We start from the raw sequence: 17,490 nt of genomic DNA, 5'->3' as shown, positions 1-17,490 counted from the left end.
GTAGAAATTACACTACGTAATGAAGATATTGAAACTCAAATTCTATTGTTAAAAAATCAGAAAGTGACTATTTTAATTTGAGAATTTCTAGTTGTGGGAAATCTAGTTGCCTTTTTTTTTGTTGTTTAAATTTTTCTTTGAGTTTGTGGCTAAAATACATGAGGCTACAGTCAAACCCTACAATTACATTTCTTTAAATTTAACTTTTTCTTTTAATATCTGAAGTCTAGCATACATGTTAAACATTCTGAGCAGTTTATTTGTACCAAGCATCTTTTCATATTGCTTTAACCAACATTTTTACATAGGAATTTCTAATAATAACTAGTAATTCCACTCCCTAGATTTGTTTAGTTCTATCTTTGCTAATTATAAAACATATTTTCAATAGTATATTTGACTTAAAATGCTTTAGGCAACACATATAGTTTAAAAAAAGAAGGTGCAATTAAATGCTAAAAAAGCAACCACAGCATAACAGGACATAATTATTACTTCAACCAGGGCTTTTCCCAAAAGAACCTCACCTGCCTTCTTAATCTTGTGTCCATACAGAGAAATAAATGTGGTAAATACTGTTTGAAAATTAGATGTAAATGTTGCTCCCTGATTTTGAATGTTAATCTTCGTTGGTTATTAGATAGATGTTATCAGACTACCTTCACTCTTACCTCTAGGAAGAAATGTAATGTGTTTTCATTAGCTAGAGTAACAGTGTGACTCAATAATAAAATAGAAAAAATAATACTTTCCTGCAGTAAGATAATGAGGCTTAAAAAAAAAAAATCAGGAATATCCTCAGCATTCCTTTCTCACCTCAGAGATACAGTCAACTCATCCAGTTTGTGATAAGCTGAAGCCAAGAGAGGTATTCTAACTTCAGTTCACCTGGCAAGTTAGTGCTCGAGATGGCATCATTATTCCAGTGGCTTGACTCACTGCTCCTGTGTCTTCACTTTTCACCACCCACATTCTCACTTATCATATTTATCTTTTTTTTTCTTTCATATAGTTTTTAAGGCCTTTGGAATTACAAAATAATCAATCGTTCTTTGTCCAGCTCTGATTTACCCTAATTTCTACTCATTCAAACGATATCCAATGCCATGGAGAGCACTCAGTGAGGCATCGTGCTCTTCCTTTCATTGTAGATCACATATGTAATTGAAGAGTCCAAGTGGATTGAGATTTTTAACCTTCTCTTGGTATTTCAGATCCACAGTTAATTTTTTGAGTCAACATAGACAAAATTATTTAGTCCTATGATCTTTTATTGTATTGGCTTAAAATATATTTTATGAGGCAACAATCCAGTGTGTTCCGTCCATTTGCAACACTCTAGATTTTTTGGTTTTAAGCACACTTTCTTAACACCAATATTTTTTCAAATTTTTTTGACTGTAATCCTCAGTAAGAAATGTGGTCTATGCCTCAACTCAGTGTACTCTAGTATGTGTGTATATAAATGAAATAAGCTTCACAAAACAATACTTAACCTTACAACATGGATGTTATCTATTATTTTAAAAAATATTAGTCTCAACACACTAGGTTTATTTTATGACTACTTATGTGCTGGAGTCTACAATGTGAAAATAGCACTATCCTATTGGGCTTACATTTTTTTAGGCTGATTTTTCTAACAGTTTACTGTGTCACACACACACACACACACACACACACACATCAAACTTTTCATAAAATCATACTATAATCCTAATTAAACATTTATTGGAGGGCTTGAAGCTCTAGGACCTTGGTGCTAGATTAAATCTCTCAAACATTAGAAACTTCATGAAACCTTATTGTATATTATTGTGTTTTAAATGGGTTCTCAACATGCTGTACTGTATTTAGGGACAGGAAAAACTAGAAATGTCTTTCTGAGAGGATGTTGGTGGTGACAATTATCAAGTAAAAGTTTGAGAGAGAAAAATAATTCTGTCCAGTTCTATTCTAAGTTTTACAGCTGAGTTACAGTTCTTGGTGGAGTCTGAAAAAGTTATTAGGGAAAACATAGCCCAGTTTATTCTTTCGTTTGTATTCTGTTAATATTTTACATTTTTCTCTTTTATTATGAAACAGGTATAAGAAAGGAATTATAGGAATCACTTCCGTCCTCCACAAAAAGACTAGATTGAGAGATTAGATTAGAACCCTAAGTGATCTATGAAGATACAGTCTTCCATAGAAACTTTCAAATTTAACTTGGTTTCACATTCCTGGTGTAAAGAATTTTTCTCCTAAAAAAAAAAATTACCATATTTAATACTTTGGAATAATCAATGCCTGAATACTTTGCAGATGTATTAAATTCTCTTATCCATAAAGTATAAAAATACATTTGTAATGAAAGATGTTCTATGGGTATAAAATCTGATTGAGAAGGATGGAGGTATTTTCAGTTACCTGTTCAATTATGCATCTAGATAGTATCAGAATAATTAGTAATATATAATTTGGGTAATTTTAACACAACTAATGTACTGTCAATAGCAACATGGTATTCAAATCAATTCCAACAGTTGCAAGAGACGAAAGTGCATTAATTTATAGCAAAGCAATGAGAATTCTAGGTCACTGGTGACTATTAGCAATTAGATGATACCTCCTTGAGTCATTCTCTGAGTTGGGCTCATGTTTTCAGCCCTAAATAGAGAGTATTTTCCCATGTACACATTTTACCTAAAATTGTTTCAAACTGTCCACTCTAATCTGCTTATCTGTGATTGCCTGCTGGACATCCTTAAGTTGTCATAATCACTGAAGATAATACATGTATAAATGAGAACCTTCCTCCTGTCAAAAAACAATCTGTTTTACTTCCTGTATTTTATGTACCGATGTTAGTACATTTACAATTTCTTATCTACAATCCCAAAATCAACCTCTGAAAACCACATTTTTTTCTGTAACTTGTCAGTGAAACTAGAAATCATTTGGAGCAGAACCTGAGTGAACTGTCAGAAGGCTGTTGTCTATCCCACTTGGTGAGATTTTCTCCCTGCAGAAATAGTACTGTATTTGATTACATAACTCTGCCCCAGGACCTGCTGGGGTACACTGTTGTGTATGTGAACCATAACACCTGTCTAATATCCATTAAATTATGAATTTTGAAACATATTTGGCTCCAGGGATTTGGGGGAGTGGATTATGGATCTGTACCATTATCTAGGTATCATACCAGAAATCCAGAGGTAATTTTTAACTCTCTTTTCTTAGCTTCTACAGCTGCTATGGTCTGAATGTTTGTGTCCCTCCAACATTCATATGTTGAAATCTAATCCCCAATGTGTTGGTATTAGAGGTAGGGCCTTTGGGAGATGATCAGGTCATTAGGATTAGTGCCATTGTAAAAGAGGCCTGAGGGAACTTGTTAGCCTTTTGCCATGTGAGGACACATAGGAGCTGCCATTCATGAGGAATGGGCCTCACCAGACATTGAATCTGCCAGTGCCTTGATCTTGTACTTCCCAGCCTCCAGACTGGGAGCACTGAATTTCTGTTCATAAATTACCAGTCTAATATATTTTGTTATACTAGCCTGAATGGACTAAGGTAACAACCGTCAGATCACTGAATCCATTTAACATTTAACATTTTACAACCCACTCCTTCCCAATTCCTCTCCCACTTTTACTGCCCTACATCAGAATCTTATCAGCTCTTGGTTAGAGAATCACAGCTGTCTCCTACCTGATGTCTCAGCAGGTAGTCTTGTCATCCTCAAATCCATCCTCAGAAGAAGCCCTGATATAATTGATGATCTTTTTAAAAATATAAACCAGAACTTCTCTCTCCTCTGTGTAAAATTCTTTAACAGTTATCCACAGCTCACAGGATAGAACCTTAAAATGGTTCCACAGGATCTGACCCTTGCTTAACTCTGGATTTATACTCCATAAACCAACATTTTGTATTCCAGCAAGAGAATTCATTTTTTTATGTGTGCTTTTCTTCTGCTCTCCCGACTACTGAGAGTACCTTGCCTCTTATCTTTACCACGGTAACTGAATGATTCTTAAAACTTAGTGGAGGTCTTGCCTTATTTAGGAAACTGCATCTCCCACCCATCCCTCTACATACACCTGTGCTGGGTGACATGTCTTGTGTATAAATGGATGTGTAAACACAAACAGGTGCAAAAGCAGAGTATATTTATATTACATGTATAAAGCACATACATGTATACACACACATCTTTTAGATTGTTTGCAAAGCATTAAAAATTTCTCTTTCCTCTGAGCCTATTATGGAGTAAAAATGTTGGAGTAAAAGTGTCAGGAAGGGGAGAGGCTTTGGCAGCCAATGTAAGTCAATTCGCTTCTTTTATGAGGAACGACCAAAGAAATTAGGGAGTAGAAAACTTGTTTCACTGAACTTAATTGGTCTATTGAATTTGTATTGCTGTTATTTCCATCTCATTCCTTTGAATTCCATGTTATTTTGGGGACTTTTGGTTCTGTTCCAAGATCTGGGTTTTACCATTTAGAAGTGAAAAGTTAACTTTGTGATTGAAATGTGCTGCAGCTTTTGTTTATAAATATTCCACAATTGAGTATGTTACTGTTGGTGAAGAGCTCAGGGTGGGGAAGTGGGGGAGGGGCAGTGGGGGAAGGGGACAGATTTTACTTAGAGGCCAAAACAAAAACAAACAGACAGAAAACCAAAATAAAACAAGGCAAAAGATTCCTTGGAATCAGCCATCCTCCTGTCACCTCCTGGCTAGTCCTTCACCAAGTTTTGTCAGTTTTACCTCCCAAATAAATGTTTTTCAGATCCATTCACTCTTCTCCACTCCTATCACTGCCGTCTTCTCTTGCCTGGACTTTTTCTTTGGCTTCCCTATTTGTCTGTCTGAACTCAGAATCTGGCTTCTTTGTAGTTGCATCTCCGCACTGTACCCAGAGTGATCTTTTCAAAATGTTTGGTAATGTTTCCCCTGCTTGAAACCCTTCATGACCCTTAGGATAAGGCAGACTCCTAAATGTGGCCTAAAGGCCTGGCACCATTCAGCTCCTGCCAAGCACACACCACTGTCATCATTACTCTGCTCTAGTTCTACCAGCCTATTTTTATTGCCATGTTTCTCCTGCCTCTAGGTCTTGGCAAGTGTCATTCTCCCTGTCTGGAATGCTCTTCCCTTCCCTCCAACTTTGGCCTCTCTAGCTAATATTCCCCCTTCAGATTCCAGTGTGAGCTCCCTATTTTTCAGCACTGACTATAACTGGTATTTTTTATATTTTTATATTTACCAGTCTTCTTCCAAACCCCCCACCCCCAACCATGGGTTAGAGAGTGAAGATTGCAGCCTAAAGAAATAAAGTCCTATTAGTATCAGGAAGTATTAACTTTTAAAAATTAAAGTTTCCTCACAAAGGGGGTAGACTTTAATATGTGGCCTATATTTTTAAAAATAAATTTTCCTTATTAATGTCTCATAATTATATCAATAATTGTACATATTTTTTATCATAGTAAGTATTGGTTCTTATTTGCTATTTTACTATTGAGCACTACTTACATGCCAGGTTTATTTTAAGCAATTTACATTAACTCATTTAGTCTTCAAAGCAACCCTATGAGGTGCATGCTATTTTTCTCCCTATTTTAGAGATAGGAAAACTGAGAGATTAAGTAATTTGCCTCAATCTATGAGGTTAGTGAAATGTCAGAGCCAAGATTCAAATGCAAGTAGTCTGATTCCAAATCTTGTACTTCTGTCCTACTCATATGTAAATAAAATTAAATGGTGTTAAAAGATAACAATAGCAACTGCAATCGCAGCAACGACAAAAATCTAGTCAACCCTATCCTTCCTTTTTCATCTTCCCAGTCCTGCTGCCTAAAACAACCACTTTCACCTCTTTTACATGTTTCTTCCAATATTTCCCTTTTGAAATAATATGCTTACACCTATTTCTTAATGTGTCAGTATTTGGCATTATCTACTAACTTCCCATGATGGTAGATAAATATTTAGCTGTTTCATGCACAATGCTGCTCTCCCTTTCTCCACCTCCCAGTACAATTCTCACATTCTTTTGTTTGTATTTTGGTATTTTTTTTTATTATCATTATGTAAATATTGCTCACTACGGAGGCAAGCAATCATATTATGAATATAATTTCTTGTTTGTAGATTTTTTAAATTCTAGAGTTAATAATTACCTCAGAAAGAAAACAAAAACCAATTTGCTTAGTTTTCCCATATAGCAATTGGAGTACAATTTCTATGTACTCCCTCATCTTCTCAGTTTGATTTTGCACATAGTCTAGCATATCAGATTTAGTGGTCTCTTCCTGGAGCTGTTAGTCATCCTGTTCCAATTTGGACTATTGCTCTCTAGGCCTTTTCTATAGCTGTTGTTTGGGAATTCCCTTTGTTGACATCTCTGATGGAGTCTCTATTCCTTAGATACTATGACTTTTGCTGTTTACTCCGTCATTTGGATGGAATACATCCTCCAGTAGCTTCCTGAGAAATGGTGCATGGAATTAAGAAATTTGAAATTTTTGCATGTCCAAAAATTTTTATTCTACCTTTAAAAATTTTCCTTTCTATTTAATTTATTTTTTAGTAGAGTTCCTCTATTTGCAAGATTCATAATTTTCAAAATAAGGAAAGGTGTAAGTGTTCCTTTCACTGTTGCCTTCTGACACACAGTTTTCCTCCCTGGAGGCAACCAATGCTATCTTTTTTGAAATATAAAAACAGTATGTATATATTTTTCCTCTTTTAAAATGCAAATGAATCTTGCTCTTTTTTTTTTTTTCTATTTAATTTCATCGTGGAAATCATTTCATATCAACATACGGGTTAGCTTTGTTTTTACTTGGCATAGTATCCCATCATATGATTGTGTCATAATTTATCTAGTTCCCTATTGGTAGAATTGTAGGCTGTTTCAACCTCTTTATATGAAAACAATGCTTAAATGTGCAAGTTTATAGGTGTGTCATTTCACTTGTGTATGGTATACCCCCTTATCCATGGTTTTGTTTTCCTCAGGCTCAACTACCTGTTGCCAACTGTCATCCGAAAATATTAAGTGAAAATTTCTAGAAATAATTCAGAAATTTTAAGTTGTGCGTCCTTTTCAGTAGCATGATGAAATCTCTCACAGACCCAGGTCATCCTGCCTGGGACTTAAGTCATGCCTTTGTCCAGCATGTCCATGCTGTAGACGCTCTCTGCCTGTTAGTCAGTTAGCAGCCATCTCGGTTACCAGATCGACTGTGGTAGTATTGCAGTACTTGTGTTCAAATGAACCCTTTTTTTTATTATTTCCATAATGATCCCAAAGTGCAAGAGTAGTGATGCTGACAATTGGGATTTGCCAAAGAGAAGCTGTAAAGTGCTTCCTTTAAGTGAAAAGGTGTAAATTCTTGACTTAATAAGGAAAAAAAAAATTGTATGCTGAGGTTGCTAAGATCTGTGGTAAAAATGAATCTTCTATCCATGAAAGTATGAAAAAAAAATTGTGCTAGTTTCACTATTTGCACCTCAGACTGCAAAAGTTACAGCCACAGTGCGTGATAAATGTTTAGTTAAGGTGGAAAAGGCGTTAAATGTGTGGGTGGATGACATGAGCAGAAACATGTTTGGATTGATGGCAGTTGGGTTTGGGACTATCCGTGGTTTCAGACATCCACCGGGGGTCTCAGAATGTTTCCCCTCAGATATGGGAAAACTACTGTACTAGCATATCTGTGGGATAAATTTCTAGAAGTTATCCTCACAGCTGGTTGATACTATGATAGAGACTAGAGTAGTGTGAGACCTTGCAAGTTTTATAATTTAGTGAAATGGGAAAAGGGTAAAAGAGGAGCATACTTGGTAGTAAATACCTGATGGCAAAGTGGACCTGTTTTTGGAGGACAATTAATGAAGCAGATGGGGTTTCTAACACAAGTTATTGTTTTCCTTGCTTTGTTTGAGCTTTTAGACCACAACCTTTGTTTTTTCAGGCATGCTCCATCATTTTGAACTAGATAAGACTGATTTCTGCTGTTACCTTAGTATATCCTTCTTGTACGCTTTACCTTCTGTCATCACCTCCCTTAGTGTTCACCGGCCTCTTGCTCCATTCTTTTTAGTTCCAGGTATACCTCAGCATACAATCCAGAACAGACAGGACTCCATTAGCTAGTCCCTTTCAACAAGTCAAGAACCCACCTTTCAAAACTTAGCAACCTCCCCAGCCTCCACATTGATTCATTTGCTGAGTTCAGCTAATTCTGCCTCCCAAATCTCTTTCCAAGCCACCATACCCCTTCTGCTCATCTCTTTTCTGGATTACTTTTAGTAGTCTCCTAATTGCCCTCAGCCTCCTGTCTGGTTTTCCCACCCCCCAGAAAATCCATATTCAGCATAGCTTCAAGGATAATCATTCTAAATTTCGGTTCTCATTAGGTCATCACCTTGTTGAAAATCCTTCAGGGCCTCTCCCCTTTGCCTAAAGAATTAAATATAAATCCCGCAGAATTAGGTACCATTCCCTTCCCTGTTTGGTGCTGGCATTCAGCATATGTCTGTATATGATAATTGACTATGTATGGTCCTGAGGGAAATTACCCTACTTGATGGTCAGCTGTTGAAAGAAGAATTAAATTTTAGGCTGAGACTGGTTTATTTCCTACTGCAATTTGTGTATTAAAGGAGGCTTTTCATACTTTAACCATGAAGAGTGGGTAATTCAGCAATTTCAGATAGTAGTTGGAGAAGTGGAGGGATATGGTGTGCTTCAAATTAGGCACATATACAGCCTAATCTTAAAGGCAGACACTGATTTTATGTGTAGTCAAAAAAATTGATGTTATGGGTTTGTGAAGAATTTATTTGGTTGTTTTACATCTGGGGAGGTGGCAGCTAATGGGGAAGGGGTAAGTATGGAGAGATGTATAAATGTTAAGATTGAAGTCTTTTAGAATTTCTGTAGCAGACGTTGGCAAACTGCAGCCCAAATTCAGTCCACCACCTGTTTTTGTAAACAAAGTTCAATTAGAAGGCAGCTATGCTCATTTATTTACATATTGTCTTTTTTGTGTTACAACAGAATTGAGCGATCACAATAGAGACCATATGGCCAGCAAAGCAAAAAATCTTTATTGTTTGGTCCTTCACAGAAAGTTGGCTGACACTCTTTGTAGAGCGTAATGGAAGTTGAGAGGTGGAGGATGAGTATCTGCTAAATGAGTTGTGCATGTAAACCTGTAGAAAGGTGAATGCAAAGTGATTGCAGTTGAACAAGCAGTCTTACTCCCTTGCTCCCTGGCCCTCCATTCTTCAAAATTCTTGCTGCCTCTAAGGGAGAATTAGTAGACAGAAATTGCCTACTGCTTGTGAGTTTTTGGATTCCTTCTAAAAAGCAATGTTTGACTGAATTTATTGAGTGCAACCTTCATGCCCATCCTCCAACTGCATTCCATAAAAAGGCCCAGTAGACACTCTCTTACTGAGGGTATTGAGAAATACATTGGTGAGGGCAGCCCCTACATCCATGAAAAAACCTGTGGTTGCTTTCCTTTGCAGGCCGTAGAGATTGACTCCCTGATTAATGGAGATGATGCAGTCCAATAGTAGCAAAAACCAAATGGCAGTAAACACTTAACCACCAAAAGACAAAGTAGTTACAGCCATTGTGAAAGAACAAACAAACAAACAAACAAACAAAAGGGATATAGATGTATCAGTGCATTGGCCTGCAGATGTTTTTGATAGCTGAGATGTCTTTGGCAGACTTCTAGTGATCGCTAATGAATGAAATAGATGGGCAGTAGTACAGTATCATTTTGTCTGTGTAACAGGAAAAACTCTAGGTCTGGTATTAAAAAAGTGACTAATTGCTGCAGAGTCACAACATCTCACCCAGTTTCCAGAACTAAATTAATTCCCAGACCCAGAGCCCTTCCCTAAAGGAACCTGCAGCCATTTACTAGAGAGATTATGCTCTGGGGAAAAAGAAATACTCAGACTTTTCATACTTATTCCTAGGGACCCAAAACTGCTTCAATACCAATTCCTGTTGTATTGCCTCATCTTCTTCAAACCATGCCTTTGGCTTCTTAAGGATTTCCTTAGTCTGGTTGATAGAGAAAGTGGCAGGAATGGAGGCTGTGCCTGCTCAGCAACATGGTCTTCCCCTTTCTGAAGCTGACCTGGCTAGCACTACTGCTGAGTTCCTAGTCTGCAGAGACCAACAGTGAGCTCCTGGAAGGACCAGCCAGCTCCTGGGTCACAGTTTCATTACACTGGATTTCTTCCATCACTGAGAGGGCAGAGATTTGTCCTAACTAGAATAGCCACATATTCTTTTTTTTTTTTGTGACTGGTAAGGGGATATAGGATCCGAACCTGCGACCTCGGCGCTCCCAGCGCCGCTGCACTCCCAGCGCCGCTTCACTCGTAGCGCCGCTGCACTCCCAGCGCCGCACTCTCCCGAGTGAGCCACGGGTTCGGCCCTAGCCACATATTCTTGATATAGATTTGCCCTTCCTGCCAGCACTGACATCTGTGGACCCTCAGAATGCCTGAGGACAGGGTAAATCCAGAGTAGATAGAAGAAGAAAGCCATAAATATTAATTACGGCATTGCAGCCAATTACATAAATGAGGATTGTAGTAAGTTTGCAGATTTTTTCTTTGCTTCTTATTATGTATGTGTTTATTTGTATATACTAATAATTTTCTTCTTTCCTTCCCATTTTTACTTTTAAAAATGTTACATAGAAGCCGTTGGAGATTATAATTTAGTGTTTAGGTAACAATATTCAGTGAGACTATGACAGAATTTGAGGAGTAATTCAGTCACAGCAGTGGATACAATGGTCATTGAGACTCTGCTGCATCTTCTTTTGAAGAGACAGAACTTCTTCAAGTGGAGTATAGAGTTGTGTTGTTATTGTACAGGAGTTTAAATGTGTGGGAAAAGCTGAGTAGTCAAAAAGGTAGACTGTGCTGCTTATCGATTTATTGTCTCTGAGCTCCAAATTCATCCTGTTAGCCTGCTCTGTAATAATAGGGCTGGGCCTTCTAAATATTTCTTTTTTGCCAGTTGCCATGCTGTTAAACCTTGTCAATAGAGGATGCTGGAGGGACACTGAAGATGAAAGTGGCTTCCGTTCCCAGTTTTAGAGTTGCTCACTGTCCAGGCTCTTTCTGGGCATACTTTTCCTCTACTGCTCAGGCCCTACATGATTTTCTCCAATGCTAAGTACCTTCAGGGCACAACTTTCTCTAGAATTGACTGACACCCCACACCTTCTGTACTTTCTCCAGAGCTTAACTTGGGCAGCAGTGTTATACCTTGGAGACACAGAAACCACAGACCTGTTCCTAGCCCAGGTCACTGCTCCCCAAACTCTCTGCAGACCCGTATATGTGAACTCTGGGGGCTCCACAAGACTGGGTGTCTAGGCAGCCAACTATCCAACCTTTATCCCAGACAGCCAGCCCAGAGCCATCTTAGCTTGGGCAGCACATGAAAGTGCACTAGAACCCTGCAGGGGATAGCCTCTCCCACTCCAGGTTTCATCAGCAGCCAGCAGTTTTCCTCAGGACCTAGCTAGTTCCAGGGTTTCACACCTGTCTACAGATGGCCTCTTCTGGGACTCCAGAGGGCAGATTTTTGGCAAGTCACACAAGTGAGGCACCTCTGTGACTTTTCCACCAGGTAGCCAGCCAGAGCTTTCCCCATTTCATTGGGATCTCTGGATCTCAGTCCTGGTCAGAGGAGGGCTCTTCCTTGCAGGCTTATCTCAGCCCTTGGGGGAGTGGTTGCTCCTTATATCTGCAGCTTCTGTATTATTTAGAATTCTCTTTAACTTTTACTAGCCAATTCCCTGTTACTTCAATCCTCTCTTAATAGATTGTATTAAGTTCTCTTTGTTCAACTATGTTTACAAGATAAATAGATGGACAAATGTTTTAAAAATGCAGTGTTTCTGCCTGGGGGTAATATCTGTTAAGTGGGTAAATCTGTGGATCCATCCAGATCACTCCAGAAAATTCCTCTACTCTCTAGTATGCCATAAATAATCAATATGTATCCTTTATATGTAATGTGAAATTTATTCATAGGTGCAGCTGTGGCAGGAGAGAGCATGTGAGGTCCTGAGTTTGTGACAGACCTTCCTCTACCCCCCACCCCCCAACACCACCACACAGCTCCATGATTACTTCTTTGCTCCAAACTGTAAAGGTAGAGTTGGCTGGCCCACAAATCAGGATACTATTAGCAACCTTTTATATTCAAAGATTATGTTAATGGAAATGTTTATCTGAGCAGGTGTAGCTGGGAATTTGGATGTCTGATCCTGCTCTTCTCTTTACTGAAAGCTGTGCCTCACAGTTGTATTCTGTCACTCTGGTTTTTGTCTCATAACCTGCAGATACCTTTGTTCAGAAGGTTATCTTACTTTGTAACAATTGCGTGCAGTTAGTTATCCACTGGTAGCATTTTGCAGCCACTCAGAGCAATGCTGCTTTGCCATTTGCTGGGATCTGTGTGATATGTCTGCTGCTGCCCTCTCTGAGTCAGCATGTGGCTGTCTCTATGCAGTTTGCTTTGCATCAGTGTTTGTCTCTTGTTATGCATTCACAAGTCACTTCCCACTCAGAAGAATTGCTGGCAAAGCTGTAAAGTTGGACTTAAACATGATCAAAACTAACAAACCACAGCAGCAAATCACCATGAAATTTGATTCCACCAATAAAGTGCAAGCAGAAATGACTTCCCAACACTCCTCCATTCCCTAACACTTGCACCAACAGATGAAGGCCATTTAATAAAACTTCTGCCCAAGCACTTAAAGGTTTATTATCTGGGCAAGGTTTTTTGTTTTGTTTTGTTTTAAATTTGGTTAGGAAATCCAGATGATAATGTGTGGCAAAGATCCAGTGAGTATTAATTCACAACAGTATACTTAATCTACAATCTATACTAGGATTTTAGGATGTAATTTTGTATTTCCTTGCTTAGTGTGATTACCATTAACTCTTTACAGAATGCTTTAGCTCAGTAGCAAGCAGGTTTTATATTCCAGTTAGGCTTTGTGCCAATTAAATTCACCTGGAACCAGATCTTCAACCCCTGGAGTTGTAACAGTTTACTATCACAAATACAGAAACAAAAATTGGAAAGAACCACTATCCTTGTATTTTAATAAATGTTATTTTCATGTGCAGTTATAAAGTTCTGCTTTTCACTGCTTTAGAAAATTGCTTCAGTTGGAATTTTTCAGTTACACTAACAACTAACATTCCTGCAGTGTGCTTTTCCACCTGGAGGGACCACCATGACTATAAAGACTGATGTTATCTTAATACTTTCCCTTCTGAATCTGTATTTAAACAAGATCTCCAGGTAATTTATAGTCACAGTACAGTTTGAAAAGTGGTAGTCTAGATAACTGGAAGCCACAGTTTTCTAGTTACAATATTTTGAGTTTGTAATATTTTAGGTCTTTCTGTCCAGATGGAAGCATGTTATTACCCCTGAGAATAATCCATTGATCTTTAACCCAGTCTGCCAGCCTGTTAGAATTGTGGAAATTTTTATTAATGTTTTTTTATGATGTCTACGTATACACTAGTCCAGGTCTCTGAATTTCTTTTACTTTTAGAAATTTATGAGAATTTAAAATTTAGAAAATCTCTGGATTTTTTTTCTAGTTTTAAAAACGTTTTCAAGGTATTCACTACTCTCCCTCTGAAGCTGATTTTTTGTAATTAGCAAATAACCATTTTGGATAATCATGTTTAAAGGTTTTAGAAATAGTACAAGAATTGTAACTTCGATAAGCATTTCCACTTTTATTTATTTATTTTTGTTTCATTAGCTGTTTTTTTCCCATAGGTCTTCAAGTTTGGCAGGTGGTATGGATGAGGAACATGGCATTATTCCCAGGAAAAGGAATTAAGAAACCTGGTTTTATTTTACTCATTCATTTATTATGTACATCTTGGATTATGTGTTTTATTGTTCAGGTCTCAGTTTTCCCATCTTTATGATCTGAATGGTTTTGCAGCATCATAATTTGCAATAAAACCGCAATACCTGATTTATATCAGCATTAATCTCTGAAACCTTTTCATAAAAACATTGGGTCATTCTTGCTTTGGATTTTATCTTCTTTCTTCATGTCTAAATAAATTTAGCTCAATTTATATCGAGAATCTATGTTGAAAAACCTATCTTTAGAGTAATATTAGAAATTAATAATGTGATTGCCTTCAAACAGATACAGCCCTTTCCTTATCAGGTGCTAGCTTAGATTTACCCAAAGTCTTGTGTTCTAGACCAGTGATTGTTAACTCTTGATACCCATTAGAATCACCTGGAGACCTTTAAACAACCAAAGCAGGGTGCAGGCCCTGCTCTTAGGCCAATTAAGTCAGACTCTCTAGAGGTGAAGCCTAAGGCACTTTTTTAAAAAGAGCTCTCACTAATGTGTATGCAGAGTTGAGGACAACTGATGGAGATACTTACTGTTGAGTGTAATTTGTTATTAATGGAAGCCTGATATTGCACATTAACAGCAAAGAACAGAAGTCATATGAAAATCCCTGGGAGATATATGTTGGAATCTTAAAATGATCAGGAATTGGGCCGAGCCCGTGGCGCGCTCGGGAGAGTGCAGCACTGGGAGCGCGGCGACACTTCCGCCGTGGGTTCAGGTCCTATATGGGAATGGCCGGTGCACTCACTGGCTGAGTGCCGGTCACGAAAGAGACAAAAAAAAAAAAGATCAGGAATTGGTAAGAGAAGATTATTCCCTTCAGGAAAACATCATCTTCCTACTTCTAGACTTTGCCTCTGAAAGTTTCTGGACCTTTTAATCCTCTGTTGTCAAGATCTACAATCTTATCTTCAATCTTTATTTCTAAGAACATGCTTTGAAAACAGTATCTTAAAACTGTTTTGTCTATAAAATGTTACCTGAAGTGAAATAAGGCTATTTGCAGTTTTTATCTACAGTTGTAGTTGTTTTTTTTTTCTTATTGCCTTACATAATTTAGGGTTTCTGTTTTGACTCACTTTATTCAGATAACATCAGTTAAAAACTGAGATTTTTATGTCAAACCTGAGTTTGAACACAAGGAAATATGCTGTTCTTCCCTTAAAACTGAATGGGCTTGGCCAAGCCATTTAATCTATTTGACTCCAGTATCTGTCAGTAAAATTGGCATACCATGATACTTCATAAGATTGTTGGGACACTGAGTGATAACTTACCTATTAAGTGTTGAAGTACTAGGGATCTAATCAACATTTAACAAAAACTATTGTTTTTGTTGTTATTTCTAATTAAATCTTGGCTCTTCTAACCTTTTCCAGTCAACAGATATTTATTAGGTGCCTATTATGTCACCAACATCTTGATAAGCCAGAAAAACATCCAAGAATAAGAGAGACACTATCCACGTCCTTAATGAGCTTTCCTTGACTCCCTCAGTAGATGTGTCCTAAACTAAAATCTACTAATTGACTCTTTAAATAGATACACATACTCGCAAAATGAAAGAATTATTGCTCCATTAATGAACTTCTCTAGTTTTATTTATCCTAAATAACTGTTTTCCAGCTGCCTCATTTTTTCAAATTCCCCACTGTATTAGTACATTTCCGTTGCTTATAACAAAATACTTTGAACTGGGTAATTTGTTAAGCAAATAAAATTTATTGCTTATCGTTTCAGAAGCTGGGAAGTCCAAAGTCCAGGGAACACGCGCGTATGACGAGGGCTTTCTTTGGTGGTGGCTTTACAGGACTTCCCACTCTCTTTACACTATCACAGTGGGGACCAAGTTTTGGGGGACATTCAGCCCTAGGCACCCACCCTCCACACAAATATGATTTCTGGCATAAACTGTCTTGGGGAAAATTATCACCACCGTAGAAGGATCTAGTTCTGTCATCTCCTCCTGCTCTGTTCTCTCTCTGGACTCTTTCTGTTCTGTATTCTGTTCAAACATAATCAGGAGACAAGCTCAATCCCTCTCAAATTCCTAATCTAGTTTATCTCTGGCTACTGAAGAATCTACTATGACTAGATAGCACTGGGGAAGGGAATTTTTGGTGGTTTTCTCAGGGACAGAAATGAGAGTGAACATAGGTTAATTAATATGTATCTTTTGTCAAGCTGTGTTTGTAGAGAGGTAATCAGGTTGTATTTCATAGGTTGGGAACCACTGTCCTGTGAGACATCAACATTTTGTCCATTTTTTTCTTCCTGGAACCTCTTAGATCAGGTTGCTGCCCTGTTAGTCTGAAAGTGCCCTGAATTCTAAGCCCTAGGATCTTGGGGGCATGACTACAACTAATCTATTGGTCTCTCTGTCAAGGTTTACTTATGGTTTTGCACTAAAGCCCATTGGACCAAGTTTGACTAAGTTTACTTTTAAAAGATTTACTGTCAAACACTAACATCTCTCAAGCGTAAGATGCAGATTATAAAATCTACATGCATTTGACATGGGTTCTGTTTGTCTTGTTTTCTTATGCCCCCTGTCCCACCCCCACACCCCCACCAGTAAGACCAGAAAGACTGTTTTTTCTTTCCAGTTTCTCTTTTTTCCTCTTTCCCTTAAAGGTAGGTATTTCTCTGGCCTCTTTACTTTATGTACTCAGTAGTAGTGAACTCTTCTGTACCCCAAAACTGACTCTCAAATTTTTATCACCAGCACAGAGCTTTTCCCTGATTTCCAGTCCCATATATTTTTTGCTCATGGAAACTTGCTTTGGAAGTCTCACCAGCAACTCAAATTTGCCATATCCAAAACTGAGCAAATTACCTCTGTAAATCCTACCCTAAATCTATCCTTCTTCTTATATTTCCTGCCTTTGTTAATGTCATCACTGTACCCATTCACCTCCCTTTCTTCTCTTTTTCTCATGGAGTCCTATTGTCTGATTCCATTTCCTGGATTCTCTTGAATCATTCCTCTCCATCTTTCCACTCCCCCTCATTTAATATCCTCTTTAATATCCATCACCTTTACTGGGGCTGAGAAACCTGTGATTTTTATAAAACATAGATTTGATTATGATCCTTCCTTAAAATCATTCAGTTCTTTCCATTCCATTCACTTAGGACAAAATTGGTAAATTCCAAATTCACTGGAAGATGCACAAGACTTTTGGTGAACTGGTCTTTAACTGACCTCCCGGCCTCATCTCCGGCCATTCCTTCCTGTGCCTTCCACCACTGCTGCCCTCTAGGACTGGCCATGTCTTTTCTTGCTTTTAAGCCTTTGCATCTGCTATTCCATCTCTCTTCTCTCTCTTGCTCACCTGCCTTAAAGTTGTTTATCTTTCAAGATTCTGCTCAACAGTTTCATCTCAGGGAAATTTTCCCTAACATATCTCCTTACCCTCCTTGTCGCTCTCATAGTCTCCTGTCATAGCACATGTGTCACAGTGCTTTGTGGTTGCTTGTTGTATTGCCATGTTTCATACTAGTCTCTGCTTCTTGAAGGTAAGG

This window comes from Cynocephalus volans, chromosome 1, assembly GCF_027409185.1.
Source record: "Cynocephalus volans isolate mCynVol1 chromosome 1, mCynVol1.pri, whole genome shotgun sequence".
Lineage (NCBI taxonomy): Eukaryota > Metazoa > Chordata > Mammalia > Dermoptera > Cynocephalidae > Cynocephalus > Cynocephalus volans.
This window is presented reverse-complemented; position numbering follows the sequence as displayed.